The sequence below is a fragment of the Lissotriton vulgaris genome, chromosome 2_1 (assembly GCF_964263255.1).
Source record: "Lissotriton vulgaris chromosome 2_1, aLisVul1.2, whole genome shotgun sequence".
Lineage (NCBI taxonomy): Eukaryota > Metazoa > Chordata > Amphibia > Caudata > Salamandridae > Lissotriton > Lissotriton vulgaris.
In genome coordinates this window covers 1,187,516,559-1,187,537,787 of record NC_141687.1, presented here as the reverse complement: position 1 = coordinate 1,187,537,787, position 21,229 = coordinate 1,187,516,559, and the positions used below count along the sequence as shown (strand labels likewise).

General features: G+C 43.5%; 19 non-coding genes across 19 annotated transcripts; all 19 read right to left on the bottom strand.

Moving 5' to 3' along the window:
- Window positions 1-1,466: 1,466 nt before the first annotated feature.
- Window positions 1,467-1,538, bottom strand: TRNAG-UCC (transfer RNA glycine (anticodon UCC)). The gene has a single exon. It is a non-coding gene; the product is annotated as a tRNA-Gly (tRNA).
- A 1,523-nt stretch (window positions 1,539-3,061) lies between these two features.
- On the bottom strand, window positions 3,062-3,133 carry TRNAG-CCC (transfer RNA glycine (anticodon CCC)). Its single transcript has one exon. It is a non-coding gene; the product is annotated as a tRNA-Gly (tRNA).
- A 545-nt stretch (window positions 3,134-3,678) lies between these two features.
- On the bottom strand, window positions 3,679-3,750 carry TRNAM-CAU (transfer RNA methionine (anticodon CAU)). The gene has a single exon. It is a non-coding gene; the product is annotated as a tRNA-Met (tRNA).
- Window positions 3,751-5,279: 1,529 nt separating this feature from the next.
- TRNAM-CAU (transfer RNA methionine (anticodon CAU)) lies at window positions 5,280-5,351 on the bottom strand. Its single transcript has one exon. It is a non-coding gene; the product is annotated as a tRNA-Met (tRNA).
- Window positions 5,352-6,244: 893 nt separating this feature from the next.
- On the bottom strand, window positions 6,245-6,316 carry TRNAG-CCC (transfer RNA glycine (anticodon CCC)). The gene has a single exon. It is a non-coding gene; the product is annotated as a tRNA-Gly (tRNA).
- A 1,528-nt stretch (window positions 6,317-7,844) lies between these two features.
- Window positions 7,845-7,916, bottom strand: TRNAG-UCC (transfer RNA glycine (anticodon UCC)). Its single transcript has one exon. It is a non-coding gene; the product is annotated as a tRNA-Gly (tRNA).
- A 1,523-nt stretch (window positions 7,917-9,439) lies between these two features.
- On the bottom strand, window positions 9,440-9,511 carry TRNAG-CCC (transfer RNA glycine (anticodon CCC)). Its single transcript has one exon. It is a non-coding gene; the product is annotated as a tRNA-Gly (tRNA).
- A 546-nt stretch (window positions 9,512-10,057) lies between these two features.
- TRNAM-CAU (transfer RNA methionine (anticodon CAU)) lies at window positions 10,058-10,129 on the bottom strand. Its single transcript has one exon. It is a non-coding gene; the product is annotated as a tRNA-Met (tRNA).
- Window positions 10,130-11,039: 910 nt separating this feature from the next.
- On the bottom strand, window positions 11,040-11,111 carry TRNAG-UCC (transfer RNA glycine (anticodon UCC)). The gene has a single exon. It is a non-coding gene; the product is annotated as a tRNA-Gly (tRNA).
- Window positions 11,112-12,624: 1,513 nt separating this feature from the next.
- On the bottom strand, window positions 12,625-12,696 carry TRNAG-CCC (transfer RNA glycine (anticodon CCC)). Its single transcript has one exon. It is a non-coding gene; the product is annotated as a tRNA-Gly (tRNA).
- Window positions 12,697-13,242: 546 nt separating this feature from the next.
- On the bottom strand, window positions 13,243-13,314 carry TRNAM-CAU (transfer RNA methionine (anticodon CAU)). The gene has a single exon. It is a non-coding gene; the product is annotated as a tRNA-Met (tRNA).
- Window positions 13,315-14,224: 910 nt separating this feature from the next.
- TRNAG-UCC (transfer RNA glycine (anticodon UCC)) lies at window positions 14,225-14,296 on the bottom strand. The gene has a single exon. It is a non-coding gene; the product is annotated as a tRNA-Gly (tRNA).
- A 547-nt stretch (window positions 14,297-14,843) lies between these two features.
- Window positions 14,844-14,915, bottom strand: TRNAM-CAU (transfer RNA methionine (anticodon CAU)). The gene has a single exon. It is a non-coding gene; the product is annotated as a tRNA-Met (tRNA).
- A 904-nt stretch (window positions 14,916-15,819) lies between these two features.
- On the bottom strand, window positions 15,820-15,891 carry TRNAG-CCC (transfer RNA glycine (anticodon CCC)). Its single transcript has one exon. It is a non-coding gene; the product is annotated as a tRNA-Gly (tRNA).
- Window positions 15,892-16,437: 546 nt separating this feature from the next.
- TRNAM-CAU (transfer RNA methionine (anticodon CAU)) lies at window positions 16,438-16,509 on the bottom strand. The gene has a single exon. It is a non-coding gene; the product is annotated as a tRNA-Met (tRNA).
- A 910-nt stretch (window positions 16,510-17,419) lies between these two features.
- Window positions 17,420-17,491, bottom strand: TRNAG-UCC (transfer RNA glycine (anticodon UCC)). The gene has a single exon. It is a non-coding gene; the product is annotated as a tRNA-Gly (tRNA).
- A 1,523-nt stretch (window positions 17,492-19,014) lies between these two features.
- TRNAG-CCC (transfer RNA glycine (anticodon CCC)) lies at window positions 19,015-19,086 on the bottom strand. The gene has a single exon. It is a non-coding gene; the product is annotated as a tRNA-Gly (tRNA).
- A 546-nt stretch (window positions 19,087-19,632) lies between these two features.
- TRNAM-CAU (transfer RNA methionine (anticodon CAU)) lies at window positions 19,633-19,704 on the bottom strand. Its single transcript has one exon. It is a non-coding gene; the product is annotated as a tRNA-Met (tRNA).
- A 910-nt stretch (window positions 19,705-20,614) lies between these two features.
- Window positions 20,615-20,686, bottom strand: TRNAG-UCC (transfer RNA glycine (anticodon UCC)). Its single transcript has one exon. It is a non-coding gene; the product is annotated as a tRNA-Gly (tRNA).
- Window positions 20,687-21,229: the final 543 nt, after the last annotated feature.

The window sequence follows — 21,229 nt, the reverse complement described above, 5'->3', positions numbered from 1 at the left end:
TCTTGCACCAGCTTCAATGGTGCATTTGGTTTAGATACCAACATGAAAAGCAATAGAAAGTTTTTTGCAGAGGGTAAGGAACTGGGATTGAAACCAAGGACAAAGCTGTGCAGAAGAGAAGAATGGAAAGCTGCATTACAAATAATAGATAAGAATATATAGAGGCAGCATGGGAAGCAAAACAGGGAAGAGAAATACAGAACATTCAATTAAATGCCCAGGAGATAGATAAGAGCAGAACAAAAAGGAAAGAATGAAATTCAAAGCCTGCCCATAAAAGTGTTTGAAGGTCCCACCAGTCATTTATGCTTATTATTGTGTGTCTTTACTTTCAAAGTACAGGGTGGATCCTTTGATGATCCCTCTCTTGTATTTCAGCAGACACAGATATTTGACAAGTCTTTTCTCACATAGCTGGCACAAGCTTGTGCTTTTCCTTGCTGGCAGCGTGGAAATGACAGATTGGTCCTTGGAAGGAAAGTCAAGCAAAATTAGCAGAGGATGGTTTCGATCCATCAACCTCTGGGTTATGGGCCCAGCACGCTTCCGCTGCGCCACTCTGCTCTGTTGTGAAAGTGTTCTTTTTATGCAGATAGGGAGCATTAAGCAGAGTAGCGTGGGATTGGTACGGCTCTCACCTCATTTGCCTAAGTATATTGCAAGGCATGCTGGGTACAGAAAAACTTCATCTTCCCCTCTCACAATCAGTCATAACTGAAAGTCAGACACTCTTAGGCACTAGCCGTTTCAGACTTTATCAAGACAGCATGTCATGAACCCTCTCTCTCTCTCTCTGTGATCCTAGCACTAGCATGCTCAGGATTTGGCTTTACCTGGGAGCCAGAGATCTACCCGGTGAGGGCTTGCCCGGTGTGAGGCTTTTGAGCGTTTGGGAGCGTTCGGGACGTGAGTGGACGTTGGACAGGAAACTCTGCGAATTTGAAGCATCCAACATTCCTGCTGCAGTGAGCGGCTCTTTCCATGGACATCTGCCTCTAGGATTCCTCTCAACTTGCCTTCTGATAAAACATTTTGTGAGCAGCAATTACCTTCGACAGCTACAAGGTGGCGCTACATTCTGGTAAGTGCACAAGTATGCACAAAATGTTAGGGACTTTTGCCAGATTTATCGGTGGATCTTGCATATTTTTTTCAGAGGCTAGATATTGCCTAGAAATGCTTTTTAACATAGAGATGTTGGAGTTATAATGTCTGGTCGGGCCTCAGCCCTTCCATTGTTTGCCCACTGTAACATATTTATTTCCAGCACATGTGAGTTGTGACTGCTTTATAAAACTTATCATATATTAGGACAATGAATGTATCAGAAGGTGCGATTGAGATGTTTGCCTATGTATTTGTTTATTTTTTTTATATATGGCTGATTAATCTGTTCATGAAATTTCCATTTTGAGAAATGTTGCATTAAAATATATCCTGCTTGCAGAATATATAAGTATTTGTACTGCGTTGGCCGGGAATCGAACCCGGGTCAACTGCTTGGAAGGCAGCTATGCTCACCACTATACCACCAACGCCCTCTGATCTGTGCGCTCTCGGTTCTTAACATTAGGATCCTGAGTTCAATGACTATCTTGCACCAGCTTCAATGGTGCATTTGGTTTAGATACCAACATGAAAAGCAATAGAAAGTTTTTTGCAGAGGGTAAGGAACTGAGATTGAAACCAAGGACAAAGCTGTGCAGAAGAGAAGAATGGAAAGCTGCATTACAAATAATAGATAAGAATATATAGAGGCAGCATGGAAAGCAAAACAGGGAAGAGAAATACAGAACATTCAATTAAATGCCCAGGAGATAGATAAGAGCAGAACAAAAAGGGAAGAATGAAATTCAAAGCCTGCCCATAAAAGTGTTTGAAGGTCCCACCAGTCATTTATGCTTATTATTGTGTGTCTTTACTTTCAAAGTACAGGGTGGATCCTTTGACGATCCCTCTCTTGTATTTCAGCAGACACAGATATTTGACAAGTCTTTTCTCACATAGCTGGCACAAGCTTGTGCTTTTCCTTGCTGGCAGCGTGGAAATGACAGCTTGGTCCTTGGAAGGAAAGTCAAGCAAAATTAGCAGAGGATGGTTTCGATCCATCGATCTCTGGGTTATGGGCCCAGCACGCTTCCACTGCGCCACTCTGCTCTGTTGTGAAAGTGTTCTTTTTATGCAGATAGGGAGCATTAAGCAGAGTAGCGTGGGATTGGTACGGCTCTCACCTCATTTGCCTAAGTATATTGCAAGGCATGCTGGGTACAGAAAAACTTCATCTTCCCCTCTCACAATCAGTCATAACTGAAAGTCAGACACTCTTAGGCACTAGCCGTTTCAGACCTTTATCAAGACAGCATGTCATGAACCCTCTCTCTCTCTCTCTGTGATCCTAGCACTAGCATGCTCAGGATTTGGCTTTACCTGGGAGCCAGAGATCTACCCGGTGAGGGCTTGCCCGGTGTGAGGCTTTTGAGCGTTTGGGAGCGTTCGGGACGTGAGTGGACGTTGGACAGGAAACTCTGCGAATTTGAAGCATCCAACATTCCTGCTGCAGTGAGCGGCTCTTTCCATGGACATCTGCCTCTAGGATTCCTCTCAACTTGCCTTCTGATAAAACATTTTGTGAGCAGCAATTACCTTCGACAGCTACAAGGTGGCGCTACATTCTGGTAAGTGCACAAGTATGCACAAAATGTTAGGGACTTTTGCCAGATTTATCGGTGGATCTTGCATATTTTTTTCAGAGGCTAGATATTGCCTAGAAATGCTTTTTAACATAGAGATGTTGGAGTTATAATGTCTGGTCGGGCCTCAGCCCTTCCATTGTTTGCCCACTGTAACATATTTATTACCAGCACATGTGAGTTGTGACTCTGCTTTATAAAACTTATCATATATTAGGACAATGAATGTATCAGAAGGTGCGATTGAGATGTTTGCCTATGTATTTGTTTATTTTTTTATATATGGCTGATTAATCTGTTCATGAAATTTCCATTTTGAGACATGTTGCATTAAAATATGTCCTGCTTGCAGAATATATAAGCATTTTCACTGCGTTGGCCGGGAATCGAACCCGGGTCAACTGCTTGGGAAGCAGCTATGCTCACCACTATACCACCAACGCCCTCTGATGTGTGTGCTCTCGGTTCTAAATATTACGTTCCCGAAATCAATGACTATCTTGCAACAGCTTCAATGGTGCATTTGGTTTCGATACCAACATGAGAAGTAGTAGAACGTTTTTTGCAGAGGGTAAGGAACTGGGGATTGAAACCAAGGACAAAGTTGTGCAGAAGAGAAGAAATGAAATGCAACAGTACAAATAGTAGAAATCAGCATATATAGGCAGCATGGGAAGCAAAGCAGGGAAGAAAGAGAGAGAACATTCCATGAAATGCCCAGGAGATAGATAAGAGCAGAAAAAAAGGGAAGAATGAAATTCAAAGCATGCCCAGAAAGTTGTGTGAAGCTCCCACCAGTCATTTATGGTTATAGTTGTGTGTCTTTACTTTCAAAGTACAGGGTTGATCCTTTCACGAACACTCTTGTATTACACAGACACAGATAGTTGAGAAGTCTTTTCTCACATAGCTGGCACAAGCTTGCGCTTTTCCTTTCTGGCAGTGTGGAAATGACAGCTTGGTCCTTGGAAGGAAAGTCAAGCAAAATTAGCAGAGGATGGTTTCGATCCATCGACCTCTGGGTTATGGGCCCAGCACGCTTCCGCTGCGCCACTCTGCTCGTTCGTGAAAGTGATCTCTTTATGCAGATGAGGAGGCATTCAGCGGAGTGAAGTGGGATTGGTCGGGCTCTCACCTCATTTGCCTAATTATATCGCAAGGCATGCTGGGTGCAGAAAATCTTCATCTTCCCCTCTCACAATCAGTCATAACTGATAGTCCAGACCCTCTTAGGCACTAGCCGTTTCAGGTCTTTATCAAGACAGCAGCTCTCCGACACTCTCTGTCTCTCTCTCTCTGTGATCCTAGTGCTTGCATGCTTAGGATTTGGCTTTACCTGGGAGCCAGAGATCTACCCGGTGAGGGCTTGCCCGGTGTAAGGCTTTTGAGCGTTTGGGAGCGTTCGATACATGAGAGGACGTTGGACTGGAAACTATGCAAATTTGAAGCATCCAACCTTCCTGCTGCAGTCGGGGGCTCTTTCCATGGACATCTGCCTTTTGGATTCCTCTAAACTTGCCCTCTGATGAAACATTTTTTGAGCTGCAGTTACCTCCGACGTCTACAAGGTGGCGCTACATTCAGGTGAGGGCACAAGTATGCACAAAATGTTGGCGACTTTCACCAGATTTATCGATGGATCTTGTATATTGTTTTCAGAGGCTAGATATTGCCTAGGAAATGGTTTTTAACATAGAGATGCTGGAGTTATAATGTGTGGTCGGGCCTCAGCCCTTTCATTGTCTGCCCACTGTAAATATTTTTTACCAGCACATGTGAGTGGTGACTCTGCTTTATGAAACTTATCATATATTAGGACAATGAATATAGCAGAAGGGGCGATTGAGATGCTTGCCTACATATTTGTTTATTTTTTATATAACGGCTGATTAATCTGTTCATTATATTTCCATTTTGTGACATGTTGCAATAAAATATATCCTGCTTGCAGAATATATAAGTATTTGTACTGCGTTGGCCGGGAATCGAAGCCAGGTCAACTGCTTGGAAGGCAGCTATGCTCACCACTATACCACCAACGCCCTCTGATCTGTGCGCTCTCGGTTCTTAACATTAGGATCCTGAGTTCAATGACTATCTTGCACCAGCTTCAATGGTGCATTTGGTTTAGATACCAACATGAAAAGCAATAGAAAGTTTTTTGCAGAGGGTAAGGAACTGGGATTGAAACCAAGGACAAAGCTGTGCAGAAGAGAAGAATGGAAAGCTGCATTACAAATAATAGATAAGAATATATAGAGGCAGCATGGAAAGCAAAACAGGGAAGAGAAATACAGAACATTCAATTAAATGCCCAGGAGATAGATAAGAGCAGAACAAAAAGGGAAGAATGAAATTCAAAGCCTGCCCATAAAAGTGTTTGAAGGTCCCACCAGTCATTTATGCTTATTATTGTGTGTCTTTACTTTCAAAGTACAGGGTGGATCCTTTGACGATCCCTCTCTTGTATTTCAGCAGACACAGATATTTGACAAGTCTTTTCTCACATAGCTGGCACAAGCTTGTGCTTTTCCTTGCTGGCAGCGTGGAAATGACAGCTTGGTCCTTGGAAGGAAAGTCAAGCAAAATTAGCAGAGGATGGTTTCGATCCATCGACCTCTGGGTTATGGGCCCAGCACGCTTCCACTGCGCCACTCTGCTCTGTTGTGAAAGTGTTCTTTTTATGCAGATAGGGAGCATTAAGCAGAGTAGCGTGGGATTGGTACGGCTCTCACCTCATTTGCCTAAGTATATTGCAAGGCATGCTGGGTACAGAAAAACTTCATCTTCCCCTCTCACAATCAGTCATAACTGAAAGTCAGACACTCTTAGGCACTAGCCGTTTCAGACTTTATCAAGACAGCATGTCATGAACCCTCTCTCTCTCTCTCTGTGATCCTAGCACTAGCATGCTCAGGATTTGGCTTTACCTGGGAGCCAGAGATCTACCCGGTGAGGGCGAGGCTTTTGAGCGTTTGGGAGCGTTCGGGACGTGAGTGGACGTTGGACAGGAAACTCTGCGAATTTGAAGCATCCAACATTCCTGCTGCAGTTAGCGGCTCTTTCCATGGACATCTGCCTCTAGGATTCCTCTCAACTTGCCTTCTGATAAAACATTTTGTGAGCAGCAATTACCTTCGACAGCTACAAGGTGGCGCTACATTCTGGTAAGTGCACAAGTATGCACAAAATGTTAGGGACTTTTGCCAGATTTATCGGTGGATCTTGCATATTTTTTTCAGAGGCTAGATATTGCCTAGAAATGCTTTTTAACATAGAGATGTTGGAGTTATAATGTCTGGTCGGGCCTCAGCCCTTCCATTGTTTGCCCACTGTATCATGTTTATTTCCAGCACATGTGAGTTGTGACTCTGCTTTATAAAACTTATCATATATTAGGACAATGAATGTATCAGAAGGTGCGATTGAGATGTTTGCCTATGTATTTGTTTATTTTTTTTATATATGGCTGATTAATCTGTTCATGAAATTTCCATTTTGAGAAATGTTGCATTAAAATGTATCCTGCTTGCAGAATATATAAGCATTTTCACTGCGTTGGCCGGGAATCGAACCCGGGTCAACTGCTTGGGAAGCAGCTATGCTCACCACTATACCACCAACGCCCTCTGATGTGTGTGCTCTCGGTTCTAAATATTACGTTTCCGAAATCAATGACTATCTTGCAACAGCTTCAATGGTGCATTTGGTTTCGATACCAACATGAGAAGTAGTAGAACGTTTTTTGCAGAGGGTAAGGAACTGGGGATTGAAACCAAGGACAAAGTTGTGCAGAAGAGAAGAAATGAAATGCAACAGTACAAATAGTAGAAATCAGCATATATAGGCAGCATGGGAAGCAAAGCAGGGAAGAGAAAGAGAGAACATTCCATGAAATGCCCAGGAGATAGATAAGAGCAGAAAAAAAAGGGAAGAATGAAATTCAAAGCATGCCCAGAAAGTTGTGTGAAGCTCCCACCAGTCATTTATGGTTATAGTTATGTGTCTTTACTTTCAAAGTACAGGGTTGATCCTTTCACGAACACTCTTGTATTACACAGACACAGATAGTTGAGAAGTCTTTTCTCACATAGCTGGCACAAGCTTGCGCTTTTCCTTTCTGGCAGTGTGGAAATGACAGCTTGGTCCTTGGAAGGAAAGTCAAGCAAAATTAGCAGCGAATGGTTTCGATCCATCGACCTCTGGGTTATGGGCCCAGCACGCTTCCGCTGCGCCTCTCTGCTCGTTCGTGAAAGTTATCTCTTTATGCAGATGAGGAGGCATTCAGCGGAGTGAAGTGGGATTGGTCGGGCTCTCACCTCATTTGCCTAATTATATCGCAAGGCATGCTGGGTGCAGAAAATCTTCATCTTCCCCTCTCACAATCAGTCATAACTGATAGTCCAGACACTCTTAGGCACTAGCCGTTTCAGGCCTTTATCAAGACAGCAGCTCTCCGACACTCTCTGTCTCTCTCTCTCTGTGATCCTAGTGCTAGCATGCTCAGGATTTGGCTTTACCTGGAAGCCAGAGATCTACCCGGTGAGGGCTTGCCCGGTGTAAGGCTTTTGAGCGTTTGGGAGCGTTCGGTACATGAGAGGACGTTGGACTGGAAACTATGCAAATTTGAAGCATCCAACCTTCCTGCTGCAGTCGGGGGCTCTTTCCATGGACATCTGCCTTTTGGATTCCTCTAAACTTGCCTGCTGATGAAACATTTTTTGAGCTGCAGTTACCTCCGACGTCTACAAGGTGGCGCTACATTCAGGTGAGGGCACAAGTATGCACAAAATGTTGGCGACGTTCACCAGATTTATCGATGGATCTTGCATATTGTTTTCAGAGGCTAGATATTGCCTAGGAAATGGTTTTTAACATAGAGATGCTGGAGTTATAATGTGTGGTCGGGCCTCAGCCCTTTCATTGTCTGCCCACTGTAAATATTTTTTACCAGCACATGTGAGTGGTGACTCTGCTTTATGAAACTTATCATATATTAGGACAATGAATATAGCAGAAGGGGCGATTGAGATGCTTGCCTACATATTTGTTTATTTTTTATATAACGGCTGATTAATCTGTTCATTATATTTCCATTTTGTGACATGTTGCATTAAAATATATCCTGCTTGCAGAATATATAAGTATTTGTACTGCGTTGGCCGGGAATCGAACCCGGGTCAACTACTTGGAAGGCAGCTATGCTCACCACTATACCACCAACGCCCTCTGATCTGTGCGCTCTCGGTTCTTAACATTAGGATCCTGAGTTCAATGACTATCTTGCACCAGCTTCAATGGTGCATTTGGTTTAGATACCAACATGAAAAGCAATAGAAAGTTTTTTGCAGAGGGTAAGGAACTGGGATTGAAACCAAGGACAAAGCTGTGCAGAAGAGAAGAATGGAAAGCTGCATTACAAATAATAGATAAGAATATATAGAGGCAGCATGGGAAGCAAAACAGGGAAGAGAAATACAGAACATTCAATTAAATGCCCAGGAGATAGATAAGAGCAGAACAAAAAGGAAAGAATGAAATTCAAAGCCTGCCCATAAAAGTGTTTGAAGGTCCCACCAGTCATTTATGCTTATTATTGTGTGTCTTTACTTTCAAAGTACAGGGTGGATCATTTGATGATCCCTCTCTTGTATTTCAGCAGACACAGATATTTGACAAGTATTTTCTCACATAGCTGGCACAAGCTTGTGCTTTTCCTTGCTGGCAGCGTGGAAATGACAGCTTGGTCCTTGGAAGGAAAGTCAAGCAAAATTAGCAGAGGATGGTTTCGATCCATCGACCTCTGGGTTATGGGCCCAGCACGCTTCCGCTGAGCCACTCTGCTCTGATGTGAAAGTGTTCTTTTTATGCAGATAGGGAGCATTAAGCAGAGTAGCGTGGGATTGGTACGGCTCTCACCTCATTTGCCTAAGTATATTGCAAGGCATGCTGGGTACAGAAAAACTTCATCTTCCCCTCTCACAATCAGTCATAACTGAAAGTCAGACACTCTTAGGCACTAGCCGTTTCAGACCTTTATCAAGACAGCATGTCATGAACCCTCTCTCTCTCTCTCTGTGATCCTAGCACTAGCATGCTCAGGATTTGGCTTTACCTGGGAGCCAGAGATCTACCCGGTGAGGGCTTGCCCGGTGTGAGGCTTTTGAGCGTTTGGGAGCGTTCGGGACGTAAGTGGACGTTGGACAGGAAACTCTGCGAATTTGAAGCATCCAACATTCCTGCTGCAGTGAGCGGCTCTTTCCATGGACATCTGCCTCTAGGATTCCTCTCAACTTGCCTTCTGATAAAACATTTTGTGAGCAGCAATTACCTTCGACAGCTACAAGGTGGCGCTACATTCTGGTAAGTGCACAAGTATGCACAAAATGTTAGGGACTTTTGCCAGATTTATCGGTGGATCTTGCATATTTTTTTCAGAGGCTAGATATTGCCTAGAAATGCTTTTTAACATAGAGATGTTGGAGTTATAATGTCTGGTCGGGCCTCAGCCCTTCCATTGTTTGCCCACTGTAACATATTTATTACCAGCACATGTGAGTTGTGACTCTGCTTTATAAAACTTATCATATATTAGGACAATGAATGTATCAGAAGGTGCGATTGAGATGTTTGCCTATGTATTTGTTTATTTTTTTATATATGGCTGATTAATCTGTTCATGAAATTTCCATTTTGAGACATGTTGCATTAAAATATGTCCTGCTTGCAGAATATATAAGCATTTTCACTGCGTTGGCCGGGAATCGAACCCGGGTCAACTGCTTGGGAAGCAGCTATGCTCACCACTATACCACCAACGCCCTCTGATGTGTGTGCTCTCGGTTCTAAATATTACGTTCCCGAAATCAATGACTATCTTGCAACAGCTTCAATGGTGCATTTGGTTTCGATACCAACATGAGAAGTAGTAGAACGTTTTTTGCAGAGGGTAAGGAACTGGGGATTGAAACCAAGGACAAAGTTGTGCAGAAGAGAAGAAATGAAATGCAACAGTACAAAAAGTAGAAATCAGCATATATAGGCAGCATGGGAAGCAAAGCAGGGAAGAGAAAGAGAGAACATTCCATGAAATGCCCAGGAGATAGATAAGAGCAGAAAAAAAAGGGAAGAATGAAATTCAAAGCATGCCCAGAAAGTTGTGTGAAGCTCCCACCAGTCATTTATGGTTATAGTTGTGTGTCTTTACTTTCAAAGTACAGGGTTGATCCTTTCACGAACACTCTTGTATTACACAGACACAGATAGTTGAGAAGTCTTTTCTCACATAGCTGGCACAAGCTTGCGCTTTTCCTTTCTGGCAGTGTGGAAATGACAGCTTGGTCCTTGGAAGGAAAGTCAAGCAAAATTAGCAGAGGATGGTTTCGATCCATCGACCTCTGGGTTATGGGCCCAGCACGCTTCCGCTGCGCCACTCTGCTCGTTCATGAAGGTGATCTCTTTATGCAGATGAGGAGGCATTCAGCGGAGTGAAGTGGCATTGGTCGGGCTCTCACCTCATTTGCCTAATTATATCGCAAGGCATGCTGGGTGCAGAAAATCTTCATCTTCCCCTCTCACAATCAGTCATAACTGATAGTCCAGACCCTCTTACGCACTAGCCGTTTCAGGCCTTTATCAAGACAGCAGCTCTCCAACACTCTCTGTCTCTCTCTCTCTGTGATCCTAGTGCTAGCATGCTCAGGATTTGGCTTTACCTGGGAGCCAGAGATCTACCCGGTGAGGGCTTGCCCGGTGTAAGGCTTTTGAGCGTTTGGGAGCGTTCGGTACATGAGAGGACGTTGGACTGGAAACTATGCAAATTTGAAGCATCCAACCTTCCTGCTGCAGTCGGGGGCTCTTTCCATGGACATCTGCCTTTTGGATTCCTCTAAACTTGCCCTCTGATGAAACATTTTTTGAGCTGCAGTTACCTCCGACGTCTACAAGGTGGCGCTACATTCAGGTGAGGGCACAAGTATGCACAAAATGTTGGCGACTTTCACCAGATTTATCGATGGATCTTGCATATTGTTTTCAGAGGCTAGATATTGCCTAGGAAATGGTTTTTAACATAGAGATGCTGGAGTTATAATGTGTGGTCGGGCCTCAGCCCTTTCATTGTCTGCCCACTGTAAATATTTTTTACCAGCACATGTGAGTGGTGACTCTGCTTTATGAAACTTATCATATATTAGGACAATGAATATAGCAGAAGGGGCGATTGAGATGCTTGCCTACATATTTGTTTATTTTTTATATAACGGCTGATTAATCTGTTCATTATATTTCCATTTTGTGACATGTTGCATTAAAATATATCCTGCTTGCAGAATATATAAGTATTTGTACTGCGTTGGCCGGGAATCGAACCCGGGTCAACTGCTTGGAAGGCAGCTATGCTCACCACTATACCACCAACGCCCTCTGATCTGTGCGCTCTCGGTTCTTAACATTAGGATCCTGAGTTCAATGACTATCTTGCACCAGCTTCAATGGTGCATTTGGTTTAGATACCAACATGAAAAGCAATAGAAAGTTTTTTGCAGAGGGTAAGGAACTGGGATTGAAACCAAGGACAAAGCTGTGCAGAAGAGAAGAATGGAAAGCTGCATTACAAATAATAGATAAGAATATATAGAGGCAGCATGGGAAGCAAAACAGGGAAGAGAAATACAGAACATTCAATTAAATGCCCAGGAGATAGATAAGAGCAGAACAAAAAGGAAAGAATGAAATTCAAAGCCTGCCCATAAAAGTGTTTGAAGGTCCCACCAGTCATTTATGCTTATTATTGTGTGTCTTTACTTTCAAAGTACAGGGTGGATCATTTGATGATCCCTCTCTTGTATTTCAGCAGACACAGATATTTGACAAGTATTTTCTCACATAGCTGGCACAAGCTTGTGCTTTTCCTTGCTGGCAGCGTGGAAATGACAGCTTGGTCCTTGGAAGGAAAGTCAAGCAAAATTAGCAGAGGATGGTTTCGATCCATCGACCTCTGGGTTATGGGCCCAGCACGCTTCCGCTGAGCCACTCTGCTCTGATGTGAAAGTGTTCTTTTTATGCAGATAGGGAGCATTAAGCAGAGTAGCGTGGGATTGGTACGGCTCTCACCTCATTTGCCTAAGTATATTGCAAGGCATGCTGGGTACAGAAAAACTTCATCTTCCCCTCTCACAATCAGTCATAACTGAAAGTCAGACACTCTTAGGCACTAGCCGTTTCAGACCTTTATCAAGACAGCATGTCATGAACCCTCTCTCTCTCTCTCTGTGATCCTAGCACTAGCATGCTCAGGATTTGGCTTTACCTGGGAGCCAGAGATCTACCCGGTGAGGGCTTGCCCGGTGTGAGGCTTTTGAGCGTTTGGGAGCGTTGTGGACGTTGGACAGGAAACTCTGCGAATTTGAAGCATCCAACATTCCTGCTGCAGTGAGCGGCTCTTTCCATGGACATCTGCCTCTAGGATTCCTCTCAACTTGCCTTCTGATAAAACATTTTGTGAGCAGCAATTACCTTCGACAGCTACAAGGTGGCGCTACATTCTGGTAAGTGCACAAGTATGCACAAAATGTTAGGGACTTTTGCCAGATTTATCGGTGGATCTTGCATATTTTTTTCAGAGGCTAGATATTGCCTAGAAATGCTTTTTAACATAGAGATGTTGGAGTTATAATGTCTGGTCGGGCCTCAGCCCTTCCATTGTTTGCCCACTGTAACATATTTATTACCAGCACATGTGAGTTGTGACTCTGCTTTATAAAACTTATCATATATTAGGACAATGAATGTATCAGAAGGTGCGATTGAGATGTTTGCCTATGTATTTGTTTATTTTTTTATATATGGCTGATTAATCTGTTCATGAAATTTCCATTTTGAGACATGTTGCATTAAAATATGTCCTGCTTGCAGAATATATAAGCATTTTCACTGCGTTGGCCGGGAATCGAACCCGGGTCAACTGCTTGGGAAGCAGCTATGCTCACCACTATACCACCAACGCCCTCTGATGTGTGTGCTCTCGGTTCTAAATATTACGTTCCCGAAATCAATGACTATCTTGCAACAGCTTCAATGGTGCATTTGGTTTCGATACCAACATGAGAAGTAGTAGAACGTTTTTTGCAGAGGGTAAGGAACTGGGGATTGAAACCAAGGACAAAGTTGTGCAGAAGAGAAGAAATGAAATGCAACAGTACAAAAAGTAGAAATCAGCATATATAGGCAGCATGGGAAGCAAAGCAGGGAAGAGAAAGAGAGAACATTCCATGAAATGCCCAGGAGATAGATAAGAGCAGAAAAAAAAGGGAAGAATGAAATTCAAAGCATGCCCAGAAAGTTGTGTGAAGCTCCCACCAGTCATTTATGGTTATAGTTGTGTGTCTTTACTTTCAAAGTACAGGGTTGATCCTTTCACGAACACTCTTGTATTACACAGACACAGATAGTTGAGAAGTCTTTTCTCACATAGCTGGCACAAGCTTGCGCTTTTCCTTTCTGGCAGTGTGGAAATGACAGCTTGGTCCTTGGAAGGAAAGTCAAGCAAAATTAGCAGAGGATGGTTTCGATCCATCGACCTCTGGGTTATGGGCCCAGCACGCTTCCGCTGCGCCACTCTGCTCGTTCATGAAGGTGATCTCTTTATGCAGATGAGGAGGCATTCAGCGGAGTGAAGTGGCATTGGTCGGGCTCTCACCTCATTTGCCTAATTATATCGCAAGGCATGCTGGGTGCAGAAAATCTTCATCTTCCCCTCTCACAATCAGTCATAACTGATAGTCCAGACCCTCTTACGCACTAGCCGTTTCAGGCCTTTATCAAGACAGCAGCTCTCCAACACTCTCTGTCTCTCTCTCTCTGTGATCCTAGTGCTAGCATGCTCAGGATTTGGCTTTACCTGGGAGCCAGAGATCTACCCGGTGAGGGCTTGCCCGGTGTAAGGCTTTTGAGCGTTTGGGAGCGTTCGGTACATGAGAGGACGTTGGACTGGAAACTATGCAAATTTGAAGCATCCAACCTTCCTGCTGCAGTCGGGGGCTCTTTCCATGGACATCTGCCTTTTGGATTCCTCTAAACTTGCCCTCTGATGAAACATTTTTTGAGCTGCAGTTACCTCCGACGTCTACAAGGTGGCGCTACATTCAGGTGAGGGCACAAGTATGCACAAAATGTTGGCGACTTTCACCAGATTTATCGATGGATCTTGCATATTGTTTTCAGAGGCTAGATATTGCCTAGGAAATGGTTTTTAACATAGAGATGCTGGAGTTATAATGTGTGGTCGGGCCTCAGCCCTTTCATTGTCTGCCCACTGTAAATATTTTTTACCAGCACATGTGAGTGGTGACTCTGCTTTATGAAACTTATCATATATTAGGACAATGAATATAGCAGAAGGGGCGATTGAGATGCTTGCCTACATATTTGTTTATTTTTTATATAACGGCTGATTAATCTGTTCATTATATTTCCATTTTGTGACATGTTGCATTAAAATATATCCTGCTTGCAGAATATATAAGTATTTGTACTGCGTTGGCCGGGAATCGAACCCGGGTCAACTGCTTGGAAGGCAGCTATGCTCACCACTATACCACCAACGCCCTCTGATCTGTGCGCTCTCGGTTCTTAACATTAGGATCCTGAGTTCAATGACTATCTTGCACCAGCTTCAATGGTGCATTTGGTTTAGATACCAACATGAAAAGCAATAGAAAGTTTTTTGCAGAGGGTAAGGAACTGGGATTGAAACCAAGGACAAAGCTGTGCAGAAGAGAAGAATGGAAAGCTGCATTACAAATAATAGATAAGAATATATAGAGGCAGCATGGGAAGCAAAACAGGGAAGAGAAATACAGAACATTCAATTAAATGCCCAGGAGATAGATAAGAGCAGAACAAAAAGGAAAGAATGAAATTCAAAGCCTGCCCATAAAAGTGTTTGAAGGTCCCACCAGTCATTTATGCTTATTATTGTGTGTCTTTACTTTCAAAGTACAGGGTGGATCATTTGATGATCCCTCTCTTGTATTTCAGCAGACACAGATATTTGACAAGTATTTTCTCACATAGCTGGCACAAGCTTGTGCTTTTCCTTGCTGGCAGCGTGGAAATGACAGCTTGGTCCTTGGAAGGAAAGTCAAGCAAAATTAGCAGAGGATGGTTTCGATCCATCGACCTCTGGGTTATGGGCCCAGCACGCTTCCGCTGCGCCACTCTGCTCTGTTGTGAAAGTGTTCTTTTTATGCAGATAGGGAGCATTAAGCAGAGTAGCGTGGGATTGGTACGGCTCTCACCTCATTTGCCTAAGTATATTGCAAGGCATGCTGGGTACAGAAAAACTTCATCTTCCCCTCTCACAATCAGTCATAACTGAAAGTCAGACACTCTTAGGCACTAGCCGTTTCAGACCTTTATCAAGACAGCATGTCATGAACCCTCTCTCTCTCTCTCTGTGATCCTAGCACTAGCATGCTCAGGATTTGGCTTTACCTGGGAGCCAGAGATCTACCCGGTGAGGGCTTGCCCGGTGTGAGGCTTTTGAGCGTTTGGGAGCGTTCGGGACGTGAGTGGACGTTGGACAGGAAACTCTGCGAATTTGAAGCATCCAACATTCCTGCTGCAGTGAGCGGCTCTTTCCATGGACATCTGCCTCTAGGATTCCTCTCAACTTGCCTTCTGATAAAACATTTTGTGAGCAGCAATTACCTTCGACAGCTACAAGGTGGCGCTACATTCTGGTAAGTGCACAAGTATGCACAAAATGTTAGGGACTTTTGCCAGATTTATCGGTGGATCTTGCATATTTTTTTCAGAGGCTAGATATTGCCTAGAAATGCTTTTTAACATAGAGATGTTGGAGTTATAATGTCTGGTCGGGCCTCAGCCCTTCCATTGTTTGCCCACTGTAACATATTTATTACCAGCACATGTGAGTTGTGACTCTGCTTTATAAAACTTATCATATATTAGGACAATGAATGTATCAGAAGGTGCGATTGAGATGTTTGCCTATGTATTTGTTTATTTTTTTATATATGGCTGATTAATCTGTTCATGAAATTTCCATTTTGAGACCTGTTGCATTAAAATATGTCCTGCTTGCAGAATATATAAGCATTTTCACTGCGTTGGCCGGGAATCGAACCCGGGTCAACTGCTTGGGAAGCAGCTATGCTCACCACTATACCACCAACGCCCTCTGATGTGTGTGCTCTCGGTTCTAAATATTACGTTCCCGAAATCAATGACTATCTTGCAACAGCTTCAATGGTGCATTTGGTTTCGATACCAACATGAGAAGTAGTAGAACGTTTTTTGCAGAGGGTAAGGAACTGGGGATTGAAACCAAGGACAAAGTTGTGCAGAAGAGAAGAAATGAAATGCAACAGTACAAAAAGTAGAAATCAGCATATATAGGCAGCATGGGAAGCAAAGCAGGGAAGAGAAAGAGAGAACATTCCATGAAATGCCCAGGAGATAGATAAGAGCAGAAAAAAAAGGGAAGAATGAAATTCAAAGCATGCCCAGAAAGTTGTGTGAAGCTCCCACCAGTCATTTATGGTTATAGTTGTGTGTCTTTACTTTCAAAGTACAGGGTTGATCCTTTCACGAACACTCTTGTATTACACAGACACAGATAGTTGAGAAGTCTTTTCTCACATAGCTGGCACAAGCTTGCGCTTTTCCTTTCTGGCAGTGTGGAAATGACAGCTTCGTCCTTGGAAGGAAAGTCAAGCAAAATTAGCAGAGGATGGTTTCGATCCATCGACCTCTGGGTTATGGGCCCAGCACGCTTCCGCTGCGCCACTCTGCTCGTTCATGAAGGTGATCTCTTTATGCAGATGAGGAGGCATTCAGCGGAGTGAAGTGGCATTGGTCGGGCTCTCACCTCATTTGCCTAATTATATCGCAAGGCATGCTGGGTGCAGAAAATCTTCATCTTCCCCTCTCACAATCAGTCATAACTGATAGTCCAGACCCTCTTACGCACTAGCCGTTTCAGGCCTTTATCAAGACAGCAGCTCTCCAACACTCTCTGTCTCTCTCTCTCTGTGATCCTAGTGCTAGCATGCTCAGGATTTGGCTTTACCTGGGAGCCAGAGATCTACCCGGTGAGGGCTTGCCCGGTGTAAGGCTTTTGAGCTTTTGGGAGCGTTCGGTACATGAGAGGACGTTGGACTGGAAACTATGCAAATTTGAAGCATCCAACCTTCCTGCTGCAGTCGGGGGCTCTTTCCATGGACATCTGCCTTTTGGATTCCTCTAAACTTGCCCTCTGATGAAACATTTTTTGAGCTGCAGTTACCTCCGACGTCTACAAGGTGGCGCTACATTCAGGTGAGGGCACAAGTATGCACAAAATGTTGGCGACTTTCACCAGATTTATCGATGGATCTTGCATATTGTTTTCAGAGGCTAGATATTGCCTAGGAAATGGTTTTTAACATAGAGATGCTGGAGTTATAATGTGTGGTCGGGCCTCAGCCCTTTCATTGTCTGCCCACTGTAAATATTTTTTACCAGCACATGTGAGTGGTGACTCTGCTTTATGAAACTTATCATATATTAGGACAATGAATATAGCAGAAGGGGCGATTGAGATGCTTGCCTACATATTTGTTTATTTTTTATATAACGGCTGATTAATCTGTTCATTATATTTCCATTTTGTGACATGTTGCATTAAAATATATCCTGCTTGCAGAATATATAAGTATTTGTACTGCGTTGGCCGGGAATCGAACCCGGGTCAACTACTTGGAAGGCAGCTATGCTCACCACTATACCACCAACGCCCTCTGATCTGTGCGCTCTCGGTTCTTAACATTAGGATCCTGAGTTCAATGACTATCTTGCACCAGCTTCAATGGTGCATTTGGTTTAGATACCAACATGAAAAGCAATAGAAAGTTTTTTGCAGAGGGTAAGGAACTGGGATTGAAACCAAGGACAAAGCTGTGCAGAAGAGAAGAATGGAAAGCTGCATTACAAATAATAGATAAGAATATATAGAGGCAGCATGGGAAGCAAAACAGGGAAGAGAAATACAGAACATTCAATTAAATGCCCAGGAGATAGATAAGAGCAGAACAAAAAGGAAAGAATGAAATTCAAAGCCTGCCCATAAAAGTGTTTGAAGGTCCCACCAGTCATTTATGCTTATTATTGTGTGTCTTTACTTTCAAAGTACAGGGTGGATCATTTGATGATCCCTCTCTTGTATTTCAGCAGACACAGATATTTGACAAGTATTTTCTCACATAGCTGGCACAAGCTTGTGCTTTTCCTTGCTGGCAGCGTGGAAATGACAGCTTGGTCCTTGGAAGGAAAGTCAAGCAAAATTAGCAGAGGATGGTTTCGATCCATCGACCTCTGGGTTATGGGCCCAGCACGCTTCCGCTGAGCCACTCTGCTCTGATGTGAAAGTGTTCTTTTTATGCAGATAGGGAGCATTAAGCAGAGTAGCGTGGGATTGGTACGGCTCTCACCTCATTTGCCTAAGTATATTGCAAGGCATGCTGGGTACAGAAAAACTTCATCTTCCCCTCTCACAATCAGTCATAACTGAAAGTCAGACACTCTTAGGCACTAGCCGTTTCAGACCTTTATCAAGACAGCATGTCATGAACCCTCTCTCTCTCTCTCTGTGATCCTAGCACTAGCATGCTCAGGATTTGGCTTTACCTGGGAGCCAGAGATCTACCCGGTGAGGGCTTGCCCGGTGTGAGGCTTTTGAGCGTTTGGGAGCGTTCGGGACGTAAGTGGACGTTGGACAGGAAACTCTGCGAATTTGAAGCATCCAACATTCCTGCTGCAGTGAGCGGCTCTTTCCATGGACATCTGCCTCTAGGATTCCTCTCAACTTGCCTTCTGATAAAACATTTTGTGAGCAGCAATTACCTTCGACAGCTACAAGGTGGCGCTACATTCTGGTAAGTGCACAAGTATGCACAAAATGTTAGGGACTTTTGCCAGATTTATCGGTGGATCTTGCATATTTTTTTCAGAGGCTAGATATTGCCTAGAAATGCTTTTTAACATAGAGATGTTGGAGTTATAATGTCTGGTCGGGCCTCAGCCCTTCCATTGTTTGCCCACTGTAACATATTTATTACCAGCACATGTGAGTTGTGACTCTGCTTTATAAAACTTATCATATATTAGGACAATGAATGTATCAGAAGGTGCGATTGAGATGTTTGCCTATGTATTTGTTTATTTTTTTATATATGGCTGATTAATCTGTTCATGAAATTTCCATTTTGAGACATGTTGCATTAAAATATGTCCTGCTTGCAGAATATATAAGCATTTTCACTGCGTTGGCCGGGAATCGAACCCGGGTCAACTGCTTGGGAAGCAGCTATGCTCACCACTATACCACCAACGCCCTCTGATGTGTGTGCTCTCGGTTCTAAATATTACGTTCCCGAAATCAATGACTATCTTGCAACAGCTTCAATGGTGCATTTGGTTTCGATACCAACATGAGAAGTAGTAGAACGTTTTTTGCAGAGGGTAAGGAACTGGGGATTGAAACCAAGGACAAAGTTGTGCAGAAGAGAAGAAATGAAATGCAACAGTACAAAAAGTAGAAATCAGCATATATAGGCAGCATGGGAAGCAAAGCAGGGAAGAGAAAGAGAGAACATTCCATGAAATGCCCAGGAGATAGATAAGAGCAGAAAAAAAAGGGAAGAATGAAATTCAAAGCATGCCCAGAAAGTTGTGTGAAGCTCCCACCAGTCATTTATGGTTATAGTTGTGTGTCTTTACTTTCAAAGTACAGGGTTGATCCTTTCACGAACACTCTTGTATTACACAGACACAGATAGTTGAGAAGTCTTTTCTCACATAGCTGGCACAAGCTTGCGCTTTTCCTTTCTGGCAGTGTGGAAATGACAGCTTGGTCCTTGGAAGGAAAGTCAAGCAAAATTAGCAGAGGATGGTTTCGATCCATCGACCTCTGGGTTATGGGCCCAGCACGCTTCCGCTGCGCCACTCTGCTCGTTCATGAAGGTGATCTCTTTATGCAGATGAGGAGGCATTCAGCGGAGTGAAGTGGCATTGGTCGGGCTCTCACCTCATTTGCCTAATTATATCGCAAGGCATGCTGGGTGCAGAAAATCTTCATCTTCCCCTCTCACAATCAGTCATAACTGATAGTCCAGACCCTCTTACGCACTAGCCGTTTCAGGCCTTTATCAAGACAGCAGCTCTCCAACACTCTCTGTCTCTCTCTCTCTGTGATCCTAGTGCTAGCATGCTCAGGATTTGGCTTTACCTGGGAGCCAGAGATCTACCCGGTGAGGGCTTGCCCGGTGTAAGGCTTTTGAGCGTTTGGGAGCGTTCGGTACATGAGAGGACGTTGGACTGGAAACTATGCAAATTTGAAGCATCCAACCTTCCTGCTGCAGTCGGGGGCTCTTTCCATGGACATCTGCCTTTTGGATTCCTCTAAACTTGCCCTCTGATGAAACATTTTTTGAGCTGCAGTTACCTCCGACGTCTACAAGGTGGCGCTACATTCAGGTGAGGGCACAAGTATGCACAAAATGTTGGCGACTTTCACCAGATTTATCGATGGATCTTGCATATTGTTTTCAGAGGCTAGATATTGCCTAGGAAATGGTTTTTAACATAGAGATGCTGGAGTTATAATGTGTGGTCGGGCCTCAGCCCTTTCATTGTCTGCCCACTGTAAATATTTTTTACCAGCACATGTGAGTGGTGACTCTGCTTTATGAAACTTATCATATATTAGGACAATGAATATAGCAGAAGGGGCGATTGAGATGCTTGCCTACATATTTGTTTATTTTTTATATAACGGCTGATTAATCTGTTCATTATATTTCCATTTTGTGACATGTTGCATTAAAATATATCCTGCTTGCAGAATATATAAGTATTTGTACTGCGTTGGCCGGGAATCGAACCCGGGTCAACTGCTTGGAAGGCAGCTATGCTCACCACTATACCACCAACGCCCTCTGATCTGTGCGCTCTCGGTTCTTAACATTAGGATCCTGAGTTCAATGACTATCTTGCACCAGCTTCAATGGTGCATTTGGTTTAGATACCAACATGAAAAGCAATAGAAAGTTTTTTGCAGAGGGTAAGGAACTGGGATTGAAACCAAGGACAAAGCTGTGCAGAAGAGAAGAATGGAAAGCTGCATTACAAATAATAGATAAGAATATATAGAGGCAGCATGGGAAGCAAAACAGGGAAGAGAAATACAGAACATTCAATTAAATGCCCAGGAGATAGATAAGAGCAGAACAAAAAGGAAAGAATGAAATTCAAAGCCTGCCCATAAAAGTGTTTGAAGGTCCCACCAGTCATTTATGCTTATTATTGTGTGTCTTTACTTTCAAAGTACAGGGTGGATCATTTGATGATCCCTCTCTTGTATTTCAGCAGACACAGATATTTGACAAGTATTTTCTCACATAGCTGGCACAAGCTTGTGCTTTTCCTTGCTGGCAGCGTGGAAATGACAGCTTGGTCCTTGGAAGGAAAGTCAAGCA